The following is a 15676-nucleotide window of genomic DNA, read 5'->3' on the forward strand; positions in this document are numbered from 1 at the left end:
ATAGATGATGTGATACAGAATTGTACACCTGAAATCTATGTAATTTTACTAACAATTGTCACCCCAATAAATTTTAAAAAAAGAAAAAGAAATCTATGTTGTTTTCAGCCACTGAGCTTGTGATGATTTGTCAGAGCAGCAAGAGGAAACTAATACACTGGCTCTTGGGAGGCAGGATAGAGTGTCTTCATGAGTTTTCCACCCAGCAGTTTGTGAAACACACATGCACACAAATAAACTTCCTATTTTTATGAGTTTCACTGCTAGTAATTAGAGAGAAACCAACCACATATAAAATTTTAGTATTCGTGTAGGTATAAGGAGGGGAAGACGAACTCTATTGGTGTTTCTCTGGACAATGCTCTCCATGTACGAATTACACTAGAGTGAAAATTACTGGGAATTACAGGATGCACAAAAAGCATTGCCACTAGTGCTCTGTGTTTCCTAAACACATAGTTAATAATCTACTAATTTTCTACTCTATTCATGTTTAGAGTACCTGATGACATAAATAAAGCAATAAAGACTTTTGGAAACTGCCAAATGTCAGACTTAAAATCTACACCAAAGGCAAACCCTGGAATACGTTATTCCCATCTAGTAAAAAGACTTACTGTGGGAAAAGGACGGGTTAGCTATCTATACAGAGGGTAAAGAAACAACCCTTACCCACTGATTTCTCCTTCAATAGAATACATTATCCTTCAATAGAATATTCTCCTTCTAGAATATTTAATTTCAATATTTAAATTCCAGAACTAGGGCTCAAGTATACTATTGAGAAGATCCAAGTAGGCTGAGAGAAAGAGTTGGCTTAGGAAAGGAAGAAGTGGCAGCTACGTATGTAAAATAGCCAATCTGAAATTATCTAGTAATTCAAATTAAGGTGCATTAATTTTTTCCAGAGGCTGACGGGATGCTTTGTCTAGATGGAGTAAGCTAAATGAAGCTGTGCTATAATTCATCACTGAAATCACTGCCTATCTCTTCCACTTCTCATGAGCCTCGCCATAAGTGAGCAGATTATGCTACTTGCTACCCAGAGGATTGGTGTGTGCTTGTTTTATTTCTATATAGATGCAGAGCTGAATCCAAGTCTTGTGGTGATGTGGTTGCCAGCGTCCTCAGTGGAGATTTAATTCCTTGATACATTGGAATACATCCAAGTTGTCCTGGTGGTGCTGAGCATAGATGGATGTGAAAGGCGTGACCAATTAAGGAATGCATCAATCAGTTAATCAATTCATCACCACTAATTGAATAATTATAGAACACTGGTTTAAGCATCATGGGGGATATAAATATGCATAAGAACTGGTCCCTAGGGGTCCTTAAATTATGGAGGAAATACTGAAAGGTCACTTTCAGTCCTACTGATCCCATCTCCGTCTCCCAATATGAAGCACTTACGGCTCTTCCAAGTCCGTGACAGGCATTTTAGGCACTGCTATCCGTGAGAGGCCTCTGGGAATCATTTGCTGTGGCCATGCTAACCTGAGTGACAGCTACATGACTATATTAGCGTGGATACACAACTTCCCCTTCTCCCACTGCTTGCGGACTCTTCATCCAATTGTCCTAAATTTTTATTTTGTTTGTTTATTCCTATGTTTATAGTTAATGGATCCTAGCCCTGAACCCCAGCCCAGTCAGTGAGAGGGCTGATGCCCTCTCAGCCTCTTTTCCCTAGCACTAAAGCTAGGGTTTCTCCACCTTCACACTATCAACATTTAGGGCAGCGTGATTCTTTTTTTTTTTTTTTTTTTACTGTAATAATTTTTTTTTAATCTTTTTTTTTTTTTTAATTGGGGAAGGGGAACAGGACTTCATTGGGAACAGTGTGTACTTCCAGGCTTTTTTTCAAGTCATTTGTCCTTTCAATCTTAGTTGTGGAGGGCGCAGCTCAGCTCAAGGTCCAGTTGCTGTTACTAGTTGCAGGGGGCACAGCCCATCATCCCTTGCGGGAGTCGAACTGGCAACCTTGTGGTTGAGAGGATGCGCTCCAACCAACTGAGCCATCCGGGAGCTCAGCGGCAGCTCAGCTCAAGGTGCCGTGTTCAATCTTTGTTGCAGGGGGCGCTGCCCACCATCCCTTGCGGGACTCGAGGAAACGAACTGGCAACCTTGTGGTTGAGAGCCCACTGCCCCATGTGGGAATCGAACCGGCAGCCTTCGTAGTTAGGAGCATGGAGCTCCAACCGCCTGAGCCACCAGGCCGGCTGTAATAATTTCTTTTTATTAGTTTCCGGTGCACAAAACAATGTAACAGTTAGACGTTTATCATTTATATCCCTCACACTGTGTGAACCCCCCTCCCCCCATCCACTATCCCTTTGACATCGCACAGAGCCATTACATTTCCACTGTCTCTATTCCTAATGCTGTACTCCACTTCTTGTAACTATATACATAATATGTATACATATATATATACACATACATATACATATATACATACATATACATACAAACTTGTAGTTGACATTCATTATTGTTCAGCTTCAGCTTCAGGTGTACAGTGATCAGGCATCTACATCTTCCCTGAGGTGGTCTCCCTAACGAGACAAGTGTCCATCGGATACCCAACAAAATCTTTTCAACATTATTGATTACATTCCCCAAATTAACTTTCATAACCCCAGGGCGATCTTGTGGTTACTGACTGTTTTCTAATCCCCTCACCTTCCCCCTTATCCCCACCCCCCACCCATCTAGCAACCCTCAGTTTTTCCTCTATGTCTCTGAAACTGTTTCTGATTAGTTCATTCATTTATTCTTTTCTTTAGATTCCACATATGAGTGAGATCATATGGTATTTGTCTTTCCCTGATGGCAGGACAATTCTTTGTTGTGGGTGGCTGTCCTGTACATTGCTGGATGCTCTAGCAGCACGCTGGCCTCTACTCACTAGATGCCATTAGAACTCATCTCCTTCCCTCCCAGTTATAACAAAAAGTGCCTCTTTCAGGGGCAGCCAGATGGCTCAGTTGGTTAGAGCGTGAGCTCTTAACAACAAGGTTGCCAGTTCAATTCCCACATGGGATGGTGGGCTGCGCCCCCTGCAACTAAGATTGAAAACAGGTGACTGGACTTGGAGGTGAGCTGCGCCCTCCACAACTAGATTAAAGGACAACGACTGATGGGTCCCGGAAAAAAACACTGTTCCTCAGTATTCCCCAACAAAAAGAAAAAAAAGAAAGTGCCTCTTTCAGACATTGCCAAATGTCCATTGAGGGGCAAAATCCTCAACCCTCAGTTGAGAACCCCTGATCTAGATGAGTCTATAACTCTCATTGACTCAGAAAGACGTCCTCGAGCTGAGTCTATGACTGTAATCATGAACTTCTGACCCTTTACTTTTCTTTCTCTCACCATTAGAATAAACGTTTGATATTTATTTTTGGAATTCCCAAGAGCCTGAATACCTTCATCCTTGAGTCAAGGACCCCTAGAGATAGATGCTGGATGGACTCAGACTCAGGTGGGCAGCATCCTTTAGAGGTGATCATTTGAGCAGCTAAGTGGCAGGTCATGCCTCTTACGCAAGTTGGCCTATCCTTCCCAACTCTCCCACTCACACCCCATAGAATGGACTTGCACCCCCTTTGATAACTAAGAACTCTCAGTAAACTTTGAGATAGGGCCATGCTTTAAATGGCAAGCATGAAATCACAGGAAGGTCCCTAACATTATAAATTACAATAAATTCAAACTGAACGATGGCTGCCATCAACTGGGATAATTGTGGAGCATCTGTAACTGGAATCGGGCTTTAAAGAAAGGGATGATTAGAAGAAGTCAAAGTAGTAGAGAGAGGGAAAGTTTAATGCCAAATGTTTATGTGGGAAATGTAATATGAGCAGTGCAGAAAGTTGGGGAAAGATACAGTACACTGTGGAAGGCCAATGTTATGAGGAAATGATCCAGAGAGGAAGGAATCAATGAAGATGCTCAGGTATAAAAAGAATACATAAGGCATGTTTCAGCAATAGTGTAAATATCTGCCTATCTGGAGTGACTATTATGTAAATAATAATAAGAATAGTAATAATAAATGTTGCTTAGAAGGTGCATCTCCTCTGGCAGAGAGATCCTGGGGAAAGTGTGTACTTGATCAAGAGTACACTATTCATTCAACAAAAAATGCACTGGCAAAATTACCTTAGGTTCATAAGGAGAAATGAACAGGCAAGAATACCTATGAAGTTTTTGACAAAATGATGAATACGTGGCGTATCAACAGAGAAGGTTTGAAATCTGAAAGCCATATAATGGTTTTGTGATCTTCAGCAAATTCCTCACATTTTAGCCTTAAAATAGGGAAGATGGTAATCTTGTGTGCTTGCTATTAGGGTTTCTAAAGATAATACTTGATGCAGAGTAGACCTTCATCAAATGAAAGCTACTTTCTAATATAGCAAACATTAAAACATTGCTTAACGTTACATGCATATCACAGTCTACTCCGGCACATGAATATAGAGATAGATAATAGGACATAAATGAAAATCCATGAATAAGCAATTATGCTAATATATGTATCTGAGCTAGACTTAAGTAGTGTGTAAGCAGAAAGCTACTGTATTTTTTTCTCATTGTCCCTTGATAAAATGGCTCTCTCTGATCTTCCTTCAATGGCACTGGATGAAATCTCAGGCAAATTCCAGAACTTTTTCATATATTCAAAAGTCCAAAACTTCAATACCAAAACTTCAACCTTTCATCCATTTTTAGACTTCTCTTCTGTCTGAGCTCTGGTCTGACTCAGATTCTGAGATTGACAGTAGGGAAAGAAACTATGGAGCCTCCTTCATGACTTGTCTCTACCTTGATCATCTGTGCATCTTCCTCACTGACAGCATTTGGCTCCTCCAGGGTTGCAGACTCCCCCCCAAGTGGAGACTTCCAACTGCAGTTCCCTGTTATTGACAATGTCTCCTCTATTGGCAACTTATGACTCCCGCTCAGCCTCTGGCTTCCAGGATAACTCCGAGTCCTCATCTATGCCCCAGCAAACACATGCTCTTCTCCAGAGGAAATCAGGAAGGCTCTCTCTCTTCTCTGTGCTATCAGGGCAGTTAAAGAATCTCTTGTCATTAGAATTTTTGAGGCGCTCTCATCTTCTCCTTTGTGGGTGGTGGATACCCTAGCACACTGAACTCCTCTCCACCTCTTGTCAAATCCTTTGTTTGTTCTTATATAACCCAGAGGGGATAGGACCTAATGATGGCAGAATTCGTTGTACTGAAAGTCCTGTAGAGATAGTCAAGTAACTTGCTTTGACTGAGGAGGTAATTGACAGCTATTTTTCTCAGGTTTAAGATGTAAGGAAAGGCTCCAAATGAAGGAAAAGTCCAATTTCAACGTCCTATTACATGTATGCTTAATGATAGGTGAGGCACAAATATAAACATAATCATGTGGTAACATTTATTGATAGATTATTTTCAATCACTGTACAAATGGTGACAGAATATTAATTCACTAAATCCCACAACCTTGTGAAGCAAGAATTGTGATGAGGAAATTCTGACTCAGAGAAGTTATATGATTTGGTTAAGACCGCACAGGTGGTAGTTGAAAAAAGAAACAAGAATTCATAAATAATGCCAGGATAGTTATCTCATTGGAAAATTAATTTCAGGTCCTTGTCATCCACGGAACGTCAAAGCAAATCTCAGACCTTTAAATAAGTAAATAAAAAAGAAAACCCAAGATAAATAAATAAATATTTATTTATTTATTACATCTCAAGAGAGATGTCTGATATGGAAGAAAGAACAAAAGAAAAAATAGATGCAAATACATCAAATGAAAAATGTCCATATATCATTATACACAAAAAACTTAAACAATAACCCACAAACTGAAGAAAATATTTTCAAAATACATAGGCGAGAGACTTCAGGTTAAGTACAGTAGATTGACCACACATATTTATCCCCTTTCCTTTTGGAAACCCTTTATAGTAGGATGTAAGATGCACATGTATACCTTTTATAAACCCACAGAGAAAAGAGAACAGGAGAAAAAATGATGACAGATGAGAAACTTCAACAAAATTTTGAAAACAAAGGTATTAATAGATGGATGCACGATAATGTGAATGTGTTTAATGCCACAGAACTATACCCTTAAAAATAGTTAAAATGATGAATTTTATGTTATGTATATTTTGTCATATGAAAAAAAAGTAAAATAATTTTGGAAAAGAAATGCAAAACAATACTGAGATACAATTTTTCACCCAAAATTGGGAGAAAAGTAAAAGACTCCAGCAATTATATTTATATAAGTATATATCCAAAACAACTGAAAGCAGAGACACAAACAGATATTTGCCTTTCATGTTCATTGTAGCATTGTTCACAATAGCCAAAAGGTGGAAACAACGCAAATGTCCATTGATGGATGAAAGGATAAACAATATGGGGGATATACATACAACAGAATATTATATTGCCATTAAATGGAAGGAAATTTTGACACATGTTACAATATGGATGAACCTTGAAGACATTATGCTAAGTGAAATAAGCTGGTCACGGAAAGAAAATTTTCCTTTTAAAACTCAATTTGTTCCATCTTTGGCTCTAAGAGCCTTTTTTTTTAAATTAAAGTTTATTGGGGTGACAATGGTTAATAAAGTTACATAGGTTTCAGGTGTACAATTCTGTATTACATCATCTATAAATCCCATTGTGTGTTCACCACCCAGAGTCAGTTCTCCTTCCATCACCATATATTGGATACCCTTTCCCCTCATCTACCACTCCTGCTAAGGGCCTTTTAAAATGACCTCCTGAGCCCTTTTGACATAATACCATTAGTCATTCACAGTTTTCCTCGCTGTCTGGATGACAATTTGTTCCAGGTCAGGAATCAGCCATTTCTCTAAGTAACCCTGGTTGCTTTTAATGGAAAATGGTTTTACGAGACTATAATATAGCTGCTAGAAGGGATGCTTATTGCTACTGGATTGGCCATTATTTCTGGACCTTTTCAGTAGGCAGAGCTAGGATTTTTTTAAAAAAAGATAAAACACATGATTAATTTTAAATGAGACTTTCAGTTCTAACTCAGGACAGGCTTTTATTCAATCTCTTTTATCTTGTCATTTCTCCCATGCTGAGAATCCTGATTTCAACAGCACTGAGGATGATAGAAGCAGAATTTCACATAATTATTTGTTTGTTTTATCCCACAACACTTACACTACTGTCTTAGAACAATAATATCAATCTCTACAAACAATCTGATTACTGAAAACAGTTTAAACATATTTTGGAATAGTTTTTATCTTTATACTATACCACTAGAATTGTATAGTGAAATCATTGTATTTAAGAGTCATTTGGAATAGTTTCTCTCCTAATTAGGTTTTTTTAAAATGCTTTATTCTTAAACAAGAAAAGACAGTGCAGAATCACCAGTTATTTTTTTAAAGCCTTCAAAATTTAAAAAATCCTATTAAAACAGACAGAAAGAAAGAAAGAAAGAAAGAAAGAAAGAAAGAAAGAAAGAAAGAAAGAAAGAAAGAAAGAAAGAAAGAAAGAAAGAAAGAAAGAAAGGCAACCATGCTTTTAAAAAGCAGTTGAAGTGTTTGAAGAAAAAATTGAGATAATATTTCAGAAAGTGATTTTTAAAAACCCCAAAAGATACAAAAGCGGAGAGAAAAGAAAGTTAGAAGATCAATCCAGGAGACTCAGTTAGGTAGTAGGCATTCTAGAAATATCAGAAAAAATAAAGAAGGGAAAATTATTAGAAAACTGTCTAGAACCGAAGGACGTACGTTTCTAGTTTGAAAGGCTCATCAAAATGCCCAGAAAAATAAAATATTTTAAAAATTCATATCAAGATATGTCAACTGTAACTGAAAAATAAAAAAAATATTTAAAAAAGATATATCATGGTAAATTTTTGTTACTTCAGATATAAAGAGAAGACTCTAAAATCTTGAAGAGAAGAAAAGTAGGTCTATATAAAGAATCTGCAATCAGAATAATATCAGACTATTTAATAGTCATACAGGAAACTAGAAGACTATGGAATAATGCCTTCCAAATCCTGAAGAAAATATTTTTTCAACTATTATCCTATACCATTTGAATTATAAACAAATGTAAGAGTAGAATAAGGATATGGTTAGACATGACTCAAATATTTACCCCTCCTATACTCTTTTCTAGATACTGAAAAATATGTTTTAGAAAAATGAAGAAGTTAGTTAAGAATAAGTAAAACAGGAATCCAAGAAATAGGAAACTCAACACAGGAATGAGGAAAAGAAAATATATATATATATATATATATATATATATCAATCAAAACAAATTAGAGGAGTAGAATCAAGGACTGAAGGAGGAAGATACCCAGGGAAACATATTTCACTGTTAGATTATCATATGTATTTAAGCATTAGGATAATAATATTGTTAGACATTTGTCATATTTGTTAAAAAGATTTGCTGGATTATTTGGAAAACGGGATTTGAAACATTATTACATAAATCAACTTAAAATGAGGAAAGTATTGACTCCAGAAAAATCATTTAAATATTCTACTCCAAAGAAAACATAACATGGCATACTATTTGGCTAAACAGTAAATATATGTATATGATAATGTAAACACTGACTTTCTTTTTCATAAACTTTATTTTAAAGATTTCATTTTTGGTCTGGTGGCCCTGTCCCCCTTCTATTCCCTTCCTAGCACACTCTGTCTCCAGCCTCTGGGACCTTGATTTCAGACAGTTTATTTTATTTTTTCATTCACCAAATAGTTATTGAATACCTACTTGGTCCAATCCTTACATGGTGACATATACTAGACAACTTGATGTAAAGCAGAAGAAAAGCTCCTCAATAGCTGAGCTTTGAGCCTCCTGAGGAAACACAAGTATGAAGTCTGACAATTAAGTTCGCAAACTTGTTGCAATGATGTTGCTAACCTTTCTTGATATCAGAGGGATTATTCATTAAGAATTTGTACTAACTGGATAAACAGTTAACCAAGTTTACTATTTGGAAGTGCTGAAAAGGCTCCGTCAAAAAGTTAGATGACCTGAACTTTTCACCAACAATTTATGCCTTTTGCATCACGACAATGCACCAGCTCACATGGCACTCACTGGCTGTGAGGGAGTCTTTAGCCAGTAACCAAATAACTGTATTGGAACACCCTCCCTACTCACCTGATCTGGTCCCCAAAGGCTTCTTTCTTTACTTGAAGATAAAGGAAATATTGAAAGGAAGACATTTTGATGACATTCAGGACATCAAGGGCAATAAAATGACAGCTCTGATGGCCATTCCAGAAAGAGTTCCAAAATTGCTTTGATGGGTGGACAAGGCACTGGTGTCAATACATAGCTTCCCAAGGGGAGTACTTCGAAGTTGACTGTAGTGATATTCAGCAGTAAGGTATGTAGCACTTTTTCTAGGATGAGTTTGCAAACTTAATTGTCAGACCTTGTATATGCATAATCACAGCACAAGGTAATACTACTAAAATGAACCACACGAAAATGCCAGTTTTGTAGGTCAAAAACAATGAACTAGAGAGAGATAGGGCAAGAGGCTTAGATATGGCATACTTTCCAATAGTATTATTTTCATAACAGGAAGTGTCTTATGATGGAATTTGAAGCACTGGAATAGTTGCTAGGTGACATGAAATGATAAGATGCTGGTGAGAAGAGTCTCTGATTCTCCTGGGATGTTTGTTATTTGTGAGGGACAAACCGCTGAGTTAGGTTGCTGGAGATTATAGTGAGCTTTCTTTGAGCCAGAGATGTGAGTCAGATATGAGTCATCTGGAGAGGTGTTAATGAAAACTATGAGAATGGGTGCGTTTGGAAAGGCAGATGCCAAGAAGGAGAAGTGAACGTAGTAGGTGATGGGTGGACAGGGCCAGGCAGAGGAAGAGCAGAAGAGAAACAGAACAGTACAGGCCCTGCAGAATCAAAGGGGGAAAGAGCTTCAAGGACGCAGCACACTGTGTCACAGAGTGGATGGAGATGCTGACACTTAATGAAGACTATCGGATCTGCCCATAGGAGAGCCTCTGTTGGGAAGAGCATGTTTTCTAGAGTGATCAGAGCATTGGAAAGAGCCAAAGTAGGAGTAGAGCAGTATGCACAGTGGTTGACAGCCATGAGCCCTGGAGTCAGGCAGCCAGATTTATTTCCTGGTTCTACTGCTCACTAGCTAGGTGATGCTAGGTATGTTACCTACATCTCTATGTTTCAGCATCCTCGTTCACAAAACGAGCAAAATGACAATAGTCCCTATTGTGATAGATTGCTCGGATGAACCCAATTCTTCACCCCTCCCCGTTTGCCCTATAACCTTGCAGTACCCTCCCACTCTGACTCTGGGCTCAGCCTTTTGACTTTCTTTGGCCAATAGAATGAAGTGGAAGGGACAGTGAGTCAGTTTTGACCTCAAGAGGCTTTGAGTGTTTACTTCTGCTTTCTTTCTGCTCCTCTGCTATCACCTGGAAAATATACTCAGACCAGTCTGCAGGAAGAAAAGAGACATATTGGAGTAAAGCTGAGTCTCCTTGGGAGTCTTGATCAGCTGACTCATAAGCATGTGAGTGAGCCAGTTGTCATAAGCAGAGCCATCTAGCTATCATTAAGCAGCTCGCCCAGGACCCAGCTAACCTCCAGACGGTCTAGCAATACATGCTTATTGTTGGGTACACTGAGATTTGTGGTTGCTTGTCAGGCAGCCTCGTTGTGAAAACAGATAACTGATATATCCACCTTCAAGGGTTGTTGCAGGATTAAATGAAATTATTTGTGTAGACCACTTGGAACGTATCTAACATATAAGAACTCTTTAAACAAGTGTTAGTGGTTATCATTATTAGAGACTGATTATTTTCCTGAGGCCACATAGAGACAAGCTGAGATACAAGGGTAGGCTGGGCGGGCTAATAATTTGGGGCCTCTCCAAACTGATATTTTTTCTATATTTCTCATTGTTTATTTAGTGAGGGAGGAAAAAAACCTGAATTTCTTTTAATCATTTTTATATATAAAACTGATTTATGTATTTGGCCATTTCTACTAACTGAAACAGAGCTGATGTTTTAAAGGGATAAAAATGCCAAAATATCTACCACATGTCTGTTCATTTTCTCTCTAGTGTTCTTTGTGGTTTCCAAACAACGAAACTTGTGAGGAAGTATATTGAAGGGTATAAAACTCAAACAAACAAACAAACAAACAAAAACCCTCTCCTGTTTCCAGTAAATGACACCATGCAATGCATTATTTAGTTTGAGAATTTCAGTTGAACCAGGCTTCTGACTGTTAGCTGACTGATTACATGCTGAGTCATAAAAATACTTGACAGAAATAGGAAGCACTCACCAGGAGGGTTTTTTTTTCCTTTTTGTTATTTCTACAAGAAATCAAGGACTGCCTCTGCAGAAGCAATGGTAAGTAACATGCCTCTTCTTCAGCTTATTGCAGTAGAGGTTTAATATCCCTTAGGTTAAACAAGTGTCCTGACACCTTTACAGTGAACCGACTCCTTGCTTGGATTTTGGGGCATCTTACTGTCAGGACATGGCATAATTCAATGGACCTTTTGTAACAACATCTGCAGATGCTGGCATAGAATTCAGGTGGAGCCATATGGCATCTCCTGTCAGTGTCTTGCTTTACAGTTGTAAAATATTACCTGACCTGGAATGGAAGGTATAAAAACATTCTCTGTCAAACCAAAGGGTCAGAACTCTCTCAAATCCAGCCTCCACTTTCTGTCCCCATGTTTCCTTCCATTATTAATTGAAACAAAGCACAATGAGGCTATTAGCTATTCTTTGAGCAATGAATGTTAAATGCAAGCAGCAAATCACAGTTCAGGAGTCTAAATCCCAACAGGTTCAAGCTAATTATTCAATTAGCTTCCTTCTCTTTCAACTGTCCTCACAAGTTTCAGGGCCCTACTGGCAAGGTCCCGGAAGTTGTAGTCCTTTGCCATTGTCCCAGTGTGGGGAGCAGAGTGTCTCTCTTCAGTAAGTCTCTCATTCTGTTTCACTGAGTTCAAATCCCAGCTCTGCCACATTTTAGCTGTGTGACCTTAGGCAAGTTGCTTAACCTCTCTGTTTTTGTTTTCTCATCAATAAAATGAGAATGATAACATTTCATGATGATTTTATGAAGATTCAATTCAATATCCCTGTAAAGTGACCAGTGGTTAGGGTGACAGTACCTGCCACATAGTCAATACTCATTTATTTATTGAAAAAATATTTACTGAACCAAATATTCAACAAAACAGACCAAGAATGACACGAATCTTTACATTCTAGTGAGGGAGATAGCTGATAAACCATGAATAGACTAAGTGGGGAAATGTTAGAGTACGTTAGACAATGATAGGTGATATAAAACAAGAGGAAAAGTAATGCAGAATGGGAGGGCTGAGATGGAAATAGGGAAAATTGCACTATTGAACAGGAATAGAGATGCCTCATCAAGATAGCATTGGAGCAAAGACTCAAAGGAGGTGATGGAGTGAGCTGAATGGATAGCTAGGGGGAGAATATTCCAAGCTCAAGCCAAAGCCCAAAGGCAAGGGGCCAGTGTAATCAGGAGTCAGGGGAGAGTGGTAGGAGGTGAAGTCAAAGCAGTAAGAGGGTCTGATCACTTGGGGCCGTGTAGGTCACTCTCAGAGCTTCAGCTTTCACTCTGAGCGACATGGAGAAGTATTGCAGGATTTGGGGTGAAGGAGTGACATGATGTCACTTACACTTTAAAGGAGCCACTCTAGCTCTCTGCTGAGACTAGGTTATCAGTGAGAAAAGTAAAGTCAGAGAGACTTGTTGCTACTGCTATGTCTCAGGTGAGAGATGATGGAAGCTCAAGCTAGGATTTGGGGTTTAGAGCAGGGGAGGGAAAGCAATGGGGGACTAGCCAGAGAGGTGGTGAAAAACGGTCAGATGTGGGATGTACTTTAAAGGCAAAGCTAATTGCGTTCCCTGAAAAATTAGATATGGAAGGTGAGAGGAAATCAGGTCATCCAGCCTGAGTAACTGGAAAGATGGAGTTGCCATTGACTGGAATGGTGAAGGTTCGAAAGAGAAGTTTCGTCTTTTTACTCAACGAAGCTTAGCTACATGCTGCCTCCTCATACTGCTGCAAATGCATGTACCTGTCTTATCTCTTTCCCCAGATGGCAACCTACGTGAGGCCAGGGACCATACTGTGGTCTTCTTTTAAACTGACCACAGTGCCACCCGGTTTAGCTGATATGGCTGTATTGCAAATTTGCAACACACGCCTGCTATATTCCTAGTACTTAGCAAGTAAACAAAACAACTACTACCCATCCTTTAAGTCTGATCAGGACAAAAAGAAAAATCAATGGAGAATGATCTGAATGTATAGAGAACATTCCTTTACAGATTCATAAATGCCACCACTAGGTTAAACTAGGGTATTGGGAAGCTGGATCCCTAAATTGCAGCACGCTGGAGCCACTAAATAACATTGATTAACAATATTTTGAAGTGTTGCCTTAGGCCAATGTGGAAAAATGTTGTAAGAAAGCACCTTTGCTTTCCATCAAGTCCCCATTTCATTCAGAGTAAATTCCAAAGTCTGACAATGCCTGACAAAGACCTGAATTATCTCATGTCCTGCCTGGTCTTATATCTTATTTATTTATTTATTTATTTATTCATTTATTTATTTATTTATTTTGAGGGCGCAGCTCACAATGGCCCACGCGGGATCGAACCAGCAACCTTGGTGTTCTTAGCGCCACGCTCTAACCAACTGAGCTAACCAGCCACGCCTTAACCTTACTTTTTAATCCCCTGACTTACTCTGTTAAACTCCCCAATGCTTCAGACTCCCCAGGCCCCACCCAACTGAGGGCCCTTGTCCTTGCTGTTCCCTCGACCTGAAACACGCAGTCCCCAGATATTCACAAGACCCTCTCTTTCACCCTTCAAAACTTTTCTCAAATGTCATCTTCTCATTGAGATCTACCCTTACCACCCTATTTAAAAAGTGTGGCCCCTTCACTTCCCAGAAGTTCCCACCCTTCTTAACCTGTTTTCTTCTTTCTGTAACATCTATCTCCTTTAAATAATATGACCCTAGCATGTCAGGTCCAAAGGTCAGAGGTTCCATTTGCTTTGTCCACTGCTGTATCCCCAGTACCTAGAACTACGCCTGTTCATAATAAGCACTCGCTAAATATTTACTGAGTGAATGAGTGGTCTTAGGACTAGGGATAACTGCTCTTGAAAATGATTGATTTTGTGAACAATGTGAATTTTGTAACTGATCGTATTTTCTTCTTCACTTTGACTACTAGGAATCTTGGAACCAAATTTATAGCACTTGTATGGGACTTCACATGCATTTTACGGCTTGTGGTAAATAAACTTAGTTCTGGAGCTGGGAGTCCTGGCTTTGAATCCCAGCCTCACCACTCAATAGATCTATAACTGTAGACAGGTTTACTTGACCTTTTTGTGCTTCGGTTTTCTCTTGTAAAAGGGGCATGAAAATAGTAACTTATCTCCAAAAAAAAGAGAAAAACTAGTTCACTGGTATTACAAGATGGCCAACCATCTCAGTTTGCCTGGGACTGAGGGGTTTCCCTGGATGTAAGGTTTTCCATGCAACAATCAGGACAGTCCCAGGCACACCATTTCACCTTTTTTACACTGATATTGTCCTTTGTCTCTTTTTATTTCTTATTTTTATTTATTTTACCTTGCTGTACAGACTTTTGAAAGGTACCTTCTTTATGAAACAAAGTATGAATAAATCATACATGTGTTCACATACAATGCTGTGCACATTATATGCGTCTAACGAACATTAATAAGCCATATGCTTTTTAAAGGAAAAATGAACGACTGAATGAAGGCATAGTCATTCCTGCTCTAACACGGTTTAAATTCACTCTTCTCAATACTGTAGTCAAAGCAAAGGCAGAAAAAGATGAGGCAGAGATGATAAAGCCTGCAAGACCTCATCATGAGCAAGTTTAGTATCATACAACAGTCATAAGATTATGTAAATTAAAAGACTAACACCCTTAAGTGCCACACAAATTGTTGGTTGATGTTATTACAACAATCTGGTCTTATGATACCCCAAGGCTTCTTGAATAAAAGAGAAGTGCTAATGAAATGAGACCACACATTGTAGAAATACAAGATAAAGTGTATATCTGCAATCCTCCACAAAGTCCCCATGTAATTAGCTTCTCTATGATTGCCTTTGTTGGCATTTTCCCCCTCCTATAACATTTGTGAAGATCTTAAATTTGACACGTATCAACATCTTATCAACATCTTTCTGCACACAAAGTTATTAGGATTCCTAGAATGGCAATGTGAGGAGATCTGCAGATTCTCTCCTCAGCAAAACAATTGGTGAAAACTATTTAAAAATCTCTTTTAAGTCTCTGGTAATTGTCCTAAAGGCATATGGCAGATGGAGAAACATTTATTCAAGAAAATCTAGTATCTTGATAAGAAGATTGGGAGTCTTTGCTATTTGAGCCATGACTGCGCCCTCCTCTGTCCCCCAGCTTGACATGACGGAAGGTCTACTATGGGCAGGCAAAAGCACGAGCAGAAGGCTGCCTCTTTCCTAGCTCCCATTCTAGGGCTACGTATCAGCCTGGG

The 15676-nt window shown here is 38.8% G+C and overlaps 1 non-coding gene and 1 pseudogene across 1 annotated transcript; one reads left to right on the forward strand and one right to left on the reverse strand.

Moving 5' to 3' along the window:
* Positions 1–15676, forward strand: part of LOC117033341 (uncharacterized) — a 132255-nt pseudogene that overhangs the window by 55974 nt on the left and 60605 nt on the right.
* Positions 13745–13817, reverse strand: TRNAL-AAG (transfer RNA leucine (anticodon AAG)). The gene has a single exon. It is a non-coding gene; the product is annotated as a tRNA-Leu (tRNA).

This window comes from Rhinolophus ferrumequinum, chromosome 13, assembly GCF_004115265.2.
Source record: "Rhinolophus ferrumequinum isolate MPI-CBG mRhiFer1 chromosome 13, mRhiFer1_v1.p, whole genome shotgun sequence".
NCBI lineage: Eukaryota > Metazoa > Chordata > Mammalia > Chiroptera > Rhinolophidae > Rhinolophus > Rhinolophus ferrumequinum.